Source organism: Nycticebus coucang, chromosome 1, assembly GCF_027406575.1.
Source record: "Nycticebus coucang isolate mNycCou1 chromosome 1, mNycCou1.pri, whole genome shotgun sequence".
Taxonomy (NCBI): domain Eukaryota; kingdom Metazoa; phylum Chordata; class Mammalia; order Primates; family Lorisidae; genus Nycticebus; species Nycticebus coucang.
Window position 1 is genome coordinate 84902924 of NC_069780.1, and position 11155 is coordinate 84914078.

The window sequence follows — 11155 nt, forward strand, 5'->3', positions numbered from 1 at the left end:
TGATTGTAAATCTGTGACTTTAACCTATTTCACTATTGGTTTATATTTTCTCAGACATTTGCTTAGACTTCCAGAAATTAATTTTGTATAGTTGAGCATCTGCTAAAAAAGGGGGAGGAGGGAGAGAAATCCTTATAATTGGGCAGCGCCTGTGGCTCAAAGGAGTAGGATGCCGGCCCCATATGCCAGAGGTGGTGGGTTCAAACCCAGCCCTGGCCAAAATAAAATGCAAAAAAAAAAAGGAAGAAGACAAAGAAATCCTTATAATTAATTATCAGTTGAAATAAATTTCTGCAATTCCTATAATTCATTCTGTAAAGTGAAAGAATTTCAGTTTCAATTCAATGTCAAGGTTATGTTGAGACAATCTTTGCCTTTTTCCTCCCCTTCAATACTGAAATGAAATGTGTCTTTTTGTACTGTAGTATGTTTTTTCCATCCAAATTTTCTCTATCCCTTCTATCTTTCCTTTTTCTTTTAACAGTGAGTGGCTTATAGGGTTGAGGGAGTGGAGCGTGCAGTGGATGAAAGAATGTTTTTTATAAAGATTTCATTTTCTTTCCGGTACTCCATTGCCCTCTAGTGGCTTAGAACTAAAAACTTAGAGGCTTCCATCATCTGGAAAGCAAAAGGCACCATTTTATGCGTCACTGGAAGATTACGTGTAGCTGAGCTGTTTCAGCAGTGATTTTTGTCTCACCTTAAGAGAACATAGTCTCTGGATTTAGCCAAATTTTGCATTCTTTCTCCCTAAAATATTTTAAAATACTTGAATTCTTTTATTACATCCTTGACTCTTTACTACTTTCCATTTTTCTTCTTTTTTCCTCCTCCCCACTCCCTCCTTCAATAGTAAACATAATTTTTAGTAAAAAGAGAACTTGTGGAGTTTGGATATTTAAAATTCATAATTAGTTACAAAATCGCATTGCCCATAGTAATTTCAAATTCTCTCCCATAAAAATTTCAATCGACATATTGAATGTAGACATTAGGTTGGACAGTCTGTGAATCTGAGGCCCTGGGCAATATTTTTGGCATCAGTTACTCCTCTTTTAATAAAAAAAGCCTCATATTTGTGCACTGATTATTTCCATAAAAGTAACCATAGGAACAAGGGGGTAAGATTAACCCTGTGTTATCAGAGAGACCCAGTTTAAAACTGTATGTTTTTTTTAACAGCATCCCCCCCCTTTTAAGGAGAATTAGTCACTCTTATTAGCAACTCTCAAATCTTACTACTTTAAATCCTCTAGTAGCAAATAAAGTACTTTTCCTTTTTTCTCTTCTGAACATTATTAATACCTAGCAAAATAGCAAACAGCAAAGCAGATTAGTAAACTACCATCAACCATGGTCATTTAATTCATTTGTGTTTACTGAGACATTCCATCACTCTAGGGTAAAGGACTCTGGAATTGACACTTCAACAGAATGTAGCGTAAGTAACATGAATTTTCATTATATAAATATAAATCAGTGCTCTGTTATACACAATATAGATTTTCACTTTCATACCCTATTGTGGCAGGTATACCTAAAAATATGCAGGCAATGGTGCAGGCCAGGCTAGAGCAAGGTGGGGTTTGTAGGTGTCCCTGTTTCTATAATTGCACAGATCTCTCCAAGTTCAGTAGACTAGGCGTTTACATGAGCGTAGGAGCAATGTCTCATCTGGAACCATCTCATCTGCTCCTAGAAACAGGGTGCTTCCAAAGAATTGACAGTTCAGAGAAACATTTAAAAATAGAATCCAGGGTGGCACCTGTGGCTCAGTGAGTAGGGCGCCGGCTCCATATACCAAGGGTGGTGAGTCTGAAGCCTGCCCTGGCCAAACTGCAACAAAAAAAATAGCCAGGCATTGTGGTGGGTGCCTGTAGTCCCAGCTACTTGGAAGGCTGAGGCAAGAGAATCACCTAAGCCCAAGAGGTGGAGGTTGCTGTGAGCTGTGACACCACAGCACTCTATCGAGGATGACAAAGTGAGACTCTGTCTCAAAAAATAAAAGAAAAATAGAATCCGAATATTTTACGTCGTAGTATTACATACTGTTTGGATATCCCCTCAACACCACCACCATCTCTCCAAAGATGTCCATGCTTTCATAAATTTCAGAATGCATTCTGAGAAGCAACCTTCAACAGAGAACCAGAAGCACACGATTATCAGCAGGGTTCTTTCCGATCTTTGCTGCCGAATGGCTTATCTTAACCCATGGCTTCTGAAGTCTTGGGCCCTTTCCGGCCTCTGAGAGTGATTTGCTGACATGTACTGTTAGAGCCCATGATTCCAGCCATTGGCTTCCTGTTGTAAAGTCCTGTACTGTACTGTTTCCTGGTCCTTGCTCAGACCTCTGCCTTTCCATTGGCAATCTCAGCACTTCTTATTCTCCCACTGATCAATGGAGACTTATGGAGTTTCAGCACTGTTAATCATGCTATGGAGAGTTAGGAATGAGCTGGCTCAGGTTTATCTATTTAGGCCACAAAATCAGCTAATCAGTGATGAATTTTCATCACTTCCCTTTAGAAAACATAAAATATCATTTTTGACTACAGAAAAGAAGTAAATTACCAGCTCCCAAATACTGCATTTTACTTTGCAGATTTTTGTTAACATGTACGTGAAGCAATGACTTTGATTTTCATAGGTAGATTTAATAAAAAGGAAAAAGAAGAAATCGAAAATCAGAGGTCCAAATACTTTAAGTTTATAATTCGAATCCTCTTTGTGACATTGCTATTTGGAACTACGAATCAATTAGAATGTAAAGGTCTTTGAATATGAATTCAGAATCGTTTGGAAGTACATTAATACTTTATTACCTTCCGGTTATTAATACCATGGAACCTCCATAGTTGACCACCTCCTTTCATTGGCCACCTCCTTAAGTTGACCTAATTTTCATAGACTGGACATGCATCACATGTAGGTATCTGGTTTCTTATGTTGACCACCTATGCATTTTGACCAGATGATTACAGTCTTCAGGGTGGTCAATGTGTAGAGCTTATACTGTATTTTTATGAGTGAAGGAAACAGGGAATTATGTTGTTACCAAACCAAACCTGAACAAGTTTGATACCTTCACATAGACAAACACAACAATCACAGTCACAAAATTGAGTAAAGTTAAGTTCACTTACTGTAGGGAAAAGCACTTCCTAAATCCAGTAAATAAATTAACAAAGAGAAGTTTGAATGTGCCAGTATTGAGTCTGTTGTGATGATGAATTTTTTTAAACCAAAAGAGACATAAATTTGTTTAAGATCTCTCAAAAATTTTTTTTCCTTAACTGGCATCAGTTTGTCATTAGGACAAATTGTTTTCAGCCTACTTACCCCCAGAAAGAAATTTTGTAGATAAATTTTCTGGTAAGTTGAAAAATCAAAACTTAAGAGACCAGTTGAAAACAATAGCTGTCTAACGTGTAAATGAGATCATTCTACTTAACGTATGTCTCTCTGCCTTTAATAGAGAAGGGCTTTCTTTCTATTACCAAGTAAACAAGCAAAAATAGCTGAATAAACCACAATACTTGCACGTAAACACACACTGTCCAGTGAACAAGCAAACAGCACCCAGAATGAATCACCAGCACTACACCATTGTCTTAAAATGAGCAAGGAATAGACAACGAACAGCTGGTTACTCAACATTGGGTGACAGTGAAGATATCTCTGAGGAGATGACATTTAGGTTAAAAACTAAATGTCAAGACAGATGCAGCTTTGCTAAGTCTGGAAGGAAGAACACCCCAGATAGAGGAAATGGGTGTGCAAAGGCTCAGTAGCGAAAATAATCCTGGCTAGTTTGAGAAACGAAGTCATCCAGTGTGGCTGGTTACTGAGGTCACAGAGTAAGCCAGGCCAGGGCTTTGTGGTAAGGACCAGGGGCGTGGGTTATATTCTAAGTGCAGTGGGAAGCCTTTAGAGGGTTTTAAAGATGAATAATCTCATTTACATTTTCCTAAGAATCACTTGCTAAATGTAGAATGGATTGGGAGTGGTGAGAGAAGACACAGAAGCATAACTGGGTGGGAACGTATGGTGGTTTCACACAGTAATACTGGAGGAGAGAGGAGGGATTTTCTTTAAGGCTGGCGGGGAGTTAGCACTGATGGAAAGGATTCAGGAGATGGGAGAAAGAGAAACAAAGACCAACTCCAGGAGTTTAGACTCGGGAAACTGTTGGTTGGTGATACCTTTCCCTGGGGCGGGAAGAATGGGGGAGGGGGCCAATTGGGGGGGGATGAGGAGACCAAGCCCTCAGCTTTGGCTGTGCAATTGATTATCTCCAACTGCTCTGTTATTAAGTCAGACTGCTCTGAGGCCTCAGTAAGGTACGGTGTGTGCAGCTATAGACCCATGGTCATTTTACACCTAGGGCGCTAGAGTCTAGTGCGTCCTGACAGTGATAATTCAGCTACTCTGAACAGCGATTATTTCAGTCCTTTCAATGAGCCACGTCCAGCGAATCTCTCTACTCACTTTCTGTTTTATGATGCCTGGTTGCTCGGGGCTTATTTCACCCCAGGGTTTCTACTCAGTTCTTCTTTCTGTCTGGTTTCTTTCACTTCTTCTCACCGTGTTGTTTGTAGGCTCACTTTGAAAATTTTTATTTTAGTTTTTTGAAGGTGAGTTTGATTGTCATGGACAGCCTCCCATATAAAGGACCTACATTAGACAGAGAACATGTAAAAGGCAACCTCATAGGTGGTGGCCTTCATTTCAGTATTTGATCTCTGCTTCAGGCACGCGTGCCCAGGACAGTGAAGTCACCGGGCAGAGCAAGTAGCAAGGAGGAGGCATATCAGTTCCATTTAATATCAGGGAGATAAGTCCTGGGAGTGGCAATCACGAAGAACATCAGTCCTATTACATTTTTCACCCAGCTCAAAGGCCCCTTTATTTTATCCTTATGTTGCTAATTAAAACTCAGCCTTTTAACTCTCTCTCTTTCTCCCCCACCACCCCACCTTCTCCTCTATACACCAGCAACAGTTGATTTTCAATTATTCAATTGAATCCTGAAATGGAGCTAATTCAGCCTCAGTCTCAGCTGAAACCATGACAAGTAATTTCTCCTTTCCTTATGAGATGCCAAAAATCAGCCAGACAGGATGCATCACACACCATAAGAAAACTACAAGTTCTTCAAAAAGGTAAGGTCAGCTTTGGACACCTACAGGCCCACAAGATACGATGTCAGCTCAGGATGATGTAAACTAAGAAAGGAATTCCCTCCTCCCTCTCTGTCTCCTATACTAGCCCCACCCAGAGTCAAACAGTATAAAGTTCACAGATTAAACACGGTAACAGTGGGGGACAAGGAGTGAAAACAGAAAAAGAAAAAAAAGGCCCAATTGTGGCCTTTGACTCATTAACAGAAGCCAACTCTTAATAGTCCTGCACTGGTAGAGTGGAGTAGTTTCATTTTGAATAAGGTTTAAAGTTTTGCTTATTACTCTGGGCATACTAATTGCACATTGGGGAACTTTTATTAATGAAAATGCCAGGAAAAAATGTGGTGAATTTCCCCAGGGGATGATAATACTGGGCCCATAGAATACATTTAAAGCAGCACAAAGGAAACATTGTTTTATAATAACATTCCATGAGTCCTGTTTGTTCAAAAACCAGGTGCATCTGTTATAACTCAAACAATATTCAGTCTTCATTCCTATGTTCCTTTGTCTCTGACCCCTGTTTTTAAACACCTTGAGAGCATGAGGTGACTACCTCGCTCCCCATTTTACTGAAAAAAGAGAAGCCATGAGGAAAGAACTTCCACAAGCTCTCACCTCCATCGCTTCCCACCTAATTCCAGCTGAGCTTATCGAATCCTTCTTGTCTCCTCTTTGAGGAAAGAATTTTACATGCACCTGTGAATGCTAAATCCCATATTTGTGCACAAGATTCCAGCATCTCTAGCTAACTCAAAAATATGACTCAAGCAATTCTCCTCTTTCCTGAGGCATTGTGTTTTCCCTTTCTGCTGAATCATTTTCATCAGCATAAAAAATATGTTTTTCCTTCGCCCCTCTTAATTCTTCCCTTCTTATTCTCTCTTGCACCCATGAAAACGACTCTTTCGTCTCCTCTACATCAAATTTACTAGAGAAAATGTTGCAATGAGCTCCTCATTGCTAAACCCAAAGGACATTACTCAGTCTGAGTCTTACAGGATCTGTCAGAAGCATTTGACGGATGACTCACACCCTGGAAACACATTCTTCCAGGACGCTGCTGTCCCTCATTTCCTTCTGCTGACACTGACTTCTCCTTCTCAGATTCTGTTACTAGAATACTTTCTCTATGTCCTCAAACTCTTTTTTTTTTTGAAACAGAGTCTCACTTATTAACCCTCGGTAGAGTACCGTGGTGTCATAGCTCACAGCAACCTCCAAATCCTTGGGCGTAGGTGATTCTCTTGCCTCAGCCTCCCGAGTAGCTGGGATTACAGGTGCCCGCCACAACACCCGGCTATTTTTTTGTTGCAATTTGGCCGGGGCTGGGTTTAGAACCCACCACCCTCGGTATATGGGGCTGGTGCCTTACCAATGAGCCACGCCACAGGCGCCACCAACTCTTAACATTGGAAAGCCTCAATCTAGAACTTTTTGTTTTCCTAAGTACACTCTTGACATGACATATTATATAAGTATACAATTCCCAAATATTATATTTCCACTATACCTCTAGCTTAGACATCTGTCCTCAACTCCAGATTCACATGTCTAACTGCTTACTCTTCATTCCACTTGGACGTCTAATCACCATCCCAACCCGTTCAAAAGCAACCTCATAAACCAGTGGTTCTCAACCTTCCTAATGCCATGACCCTTTAATACAGTCCCTCCTGTTGTGGTGACCCCCAACCATAAAATTGTTTTCGTCCTTACTTCATAACTATAATTTTGCTACTGTTATGAATCGTAATGTAAATATCTGATATGCAGAATGTATTTTCATTGTTACAAATTGAACATAATTAAAGCATAGTGATTAATCACAAAAAATACATAATTATATGTTGTGAAATATTTATTTCTAATTACAAATAAGTGAAATTTTGTCTTGAACCCTGGTGTAGAATGGGTAACAGTCTTAATACAACAACAGTAAACTACATTGCTACATTTTGTGACAGTATGTGTAAAAAGCCAATGTCAGTGGGAAGGTTGAGATTGCATCTTTCTCACCAGATCAGAAATTCTCAGGGCAGTCTTCGCAAGAGCACAACGAAGATCATCTTCCACAACAAGTCTACTTCTGTATTTAGACTTGATAACCAACAAGCTGGAAAACCCTGTTTCACAAAGATTTGTTGTTGGAAATGGAAAAAGAAGGCACAACACAGTCTCAGACAGAACAGGCTATGACTGCAAACACTTGATCCAGAATTTTGTAAGTGGCATTGTAGAGAAATCAGTTCTGGCTGCATCGCTGTTAGTAAGTTCAACGAACTCCTCTTGTGCTGTCTCAGGAACATCATCAGTTTGACTGTGAATGGGCTTCTGGCAAGTGCAAATTGGGGTGTCAGGTAGATTTGGAAAGTACGATGAAATTTCATCTGCAAGCATGTGCAAGTGTTCTTTCACAGAAATTATCATCAATCCCTTTGTCAGGTTCAATGTCATGTTCCTCAAAGAAAGCAGATAAGGTAGGCAACACGTAAATTTTATCATCATCCAATTTTTTTTGCCAAAGCTGAAGTTTCAATTTGGAATTATTGGATCTTTTCAGACAATCTAGGCATGTTGCATTTGGTCCTTGCAGTGATAAATTTAACTCATTCAAGATGGCAAAGATGTCAACCAAGTAAGCTTTTCCTCTCGACAACCATCTCACTTCAGGGTGAAATAGCAGAGCATTGTTCGGCGCATCCAACTCATTGCACAGTTGTGAAAACAGTCGACTATTTAAAGTGCTCACCTTTACAAAATTGACAGAACTTATGATGCTTTTCATTACTTCTTGTAACTCTTGTGGCAGCGTCTTCATTGCTAATATTTGCCGATGAATCATGCAGGGAGTTCCGATGACTTTTGGTAACTCATTCAGTATCAAACGTTGAAATCCAGATCAACATCTTAGCATAGCTGGAGCACCATCTGTGCAAACACCACAAACCTTTTCCCAAGAGATCTTATGGTTTTTCAGAAATGAACCAAATGTGTCAAATACATCACATGCAGTGGTTGTCATTTCAAGAGGTTTGCAAAAAAGAAACTCATCTTTCAAGTCGCCATCATTAATATACCTCACTTAAACCAGTAACTGTGAACAGTTTGCAACGTGTGTAGATTCGTCAAGCTGGATACTAAATATTGGAAGTGGAGCAGGTTTAATTTCCTGGATTACCTGATCAAGAATATCAACAGACATGTCATCTATTCTGCAGACAGTGTCATTAGATAAGGAAATTGGACTCAATTTCGTAACAGACCCATCTCTGATCGTAACTCAATGTCTTAGGCCACTGGCAACAGTAAATCCTCAGCAATGGTGTGAGGTTTCATAGCTCTGGGGATTCTGAGTGCCACCAAATATGAAGCTTCAACAGCTGCTATGTTTTGTTTGTGGTACTTGCCACCAATGTCACATTTGAGTCCATCAGCTTTGCTTTTAAAATAGTTGGTATCCTTGACGGCAAAGCTCAGATGCTTGCTACCAAAATGGCGTTTTAGTTTGTTCGGCTTCATAGATTCAGCTGTCAGAACATCACAGTAAATAACACATTGTAGTTTCTCAATTCCTGCTGTAATTATTGCAGTAAAACCATACTGTAAAAAATCTTCACTATATTTTCTTAACGTTCTTCTCTACACGATCCATTGTCATAGGATGGTTTGCTAATGAAAATAATATATAACAATAGCTTTAATAATACAAAAGATGATACATGGCGTAGTTCAGTCAATACAATTCATTAAAGTTTCCTATGAGTTACCATTCTCTGTTGCCTTTTTTACATACTTGTTACTATCACAAGGGGGCAGTATTCACATCCACCACAGCTGAATATAAAGAGACTGACCAGTATACAGATTAAGTTCCCATGGTACGGATATAATATAAATATATATATATATATTTTTTTTTTTGCAGTAGTTGATGATTCTACATTTACATTAGTTATAGTTTTTTTTGCAGTAGTTGATGATTCTACATTTACATTAGTTATAGTTTTTTTTGCAGTAGTTGATGATTCTACATTCTACATTAGTTATAATTCATGAAGTGTCGTTTTACCTCCAATACTGCTCCTTTCAACACAGTAGCTGCTTTTAACAGAATAGCTGCTCTCTACGCATGTGTGACTGGTCTGCATAAATACATTATGGTGCCAACCCTGTCACATACACATGTATTTGTATGGGGTGTTATGTGATGGGGTTGGCGTGATGATGACATCATGCCGGGTACTCCTATGTGGGTGTATCAGCATGTGGGGGGGACCCACCTGGAGACAGATAGAGGAGCCTTGTCTCGGTTCCTAAGACCACTGGGAATATGTGTTTTCTGATGGTCTTAGGAGACCTCTGTTGAGAACGGCTGTCCTAAACTTTCTCTTTCTTCATGTCTCTTTCCTTCCCCCATTTCTATCAATGGCAACCCCATACTTCCAGCTGACTGTGCCCTAAAGCATGAATCTTTTCTTAATTTCTGTCATTAACACTCCACATCCACTTCATTATCAAATTCTATAAAGCAGACCTTCATCTATTACAAAATCCAACTACATCTTACCTAACTCCCACCACTTCTGTTCAATCCAATATTCACTCTTAACTGAATTATTAATAGCAGCATATGGGATCACCTCCTGCTTGTCTACTCTCTCTTCTTCTTGATTTATTATAAATTTTTAAATGAATGAATCAATCAGAAGAAATTTCCATCTCATTTTTCTTGTTAAAAATGAATTAGATAATGTCACTTCTCACTTAAAACTTCCAAGGACTTTTCATATCATTCAGAATGAAAGTCATTCTCCTTATAGTGGTCTATAGAACTGACATGATCAATTCTCTCCATTTCTTTCCTTTTTTTTTTTTTTTTTGAGATGCACTGTCACCGTCAGTAGAGTGCCATGGCATCATAGCTTACAACAACCTCAAACTCTTGGGCTCAAGCAATCTTCTTGTCTCAGCCTTCCAAGTAGCAGAGACTACAGACACCTGCCACAACACCCAGCTATTTATAGAGATGGAGTCTCACTCTTGCTCAGGCTGGTCTAGAACTCCTGAGCTCAGGCAATCCACCTGCCATGACCTCCCACAGGTACTAGGATTCCAGGGGCTCTCTCCTTTTCTTTTTGAAGTCATTCCTGTCCTCTCTAACTATGCTCCAGCCACATGGGACATTTTGCTTCTTTATGAATCCAGGACATGTTCTAGCCTCAGGACTTTGGCACTTGTTGTCTACTGAACCCGAAATGGTTTTCTTTCAGAAAGCCTCATGACTGCCTCCTCCCCCTTATTTGGGTATTGAGTTCTGTGTCCCTTCTCTGAAAAGCCTTCCCAATCTACATAAGTAGGAGCTCAGCCCTCACTCTGCACTCCATCCACTTGCCTGCTTTCCTTTCCTCCATGGCACTCAACGCCATCCAGCACACTGTACTTACTTTTCCTGCTGATTATCTTTTTCTCCATTACCATGTGAACTGCATCAGAGCAGAGATTTTTGTAAATGGTGACCCTAGTACCCAGTAGAGGGTCAAATACATGGGTAACACTGAAAGGATTTTGGAATAGGAATCTATTCATTCCCCTGCTTCCTAACCCTCTTCACACACACACACACACACACACACACACACACACACACACACACACTTACATGTTATATGTGCAGATGTTTCCTAGCAGAGTGTTTTATATTTAACAGGTACTAAACAAATGACAGTTGACAATATCTGTCTCTATAGAATGCACATCCTTAGTTGCACATGTGCTCACAGTGTGAACAAGATATAGGGCTGAATCCAGGAGTGACTGCAGTTTTTATTCCTTAGGTTTATACATCCTAAAAAGCATTAACAGTTGTAAGTGTTGTATATGTATTTCAAAATAATATATTACATAGCACAAATAATAAATTCTACAGAATCATAAAATGTATTCATGTTTACTTCAATTTTATCTTT

General features: G+C 39.5%; 1 pseudogene; it reads right to left on the reverse strand.

The window, feature by feature from the left end:
- Window positions 1–7170: 7170 nt before the first annotated feature.
- LOC128590539 (SCAN domain-containing protein 3-like) lies at window positions 7171–10615 on the reverse strand (annotated as a pseudogene).
- Window positions 10616–11155: the final 540 nt, after the last annotated feature.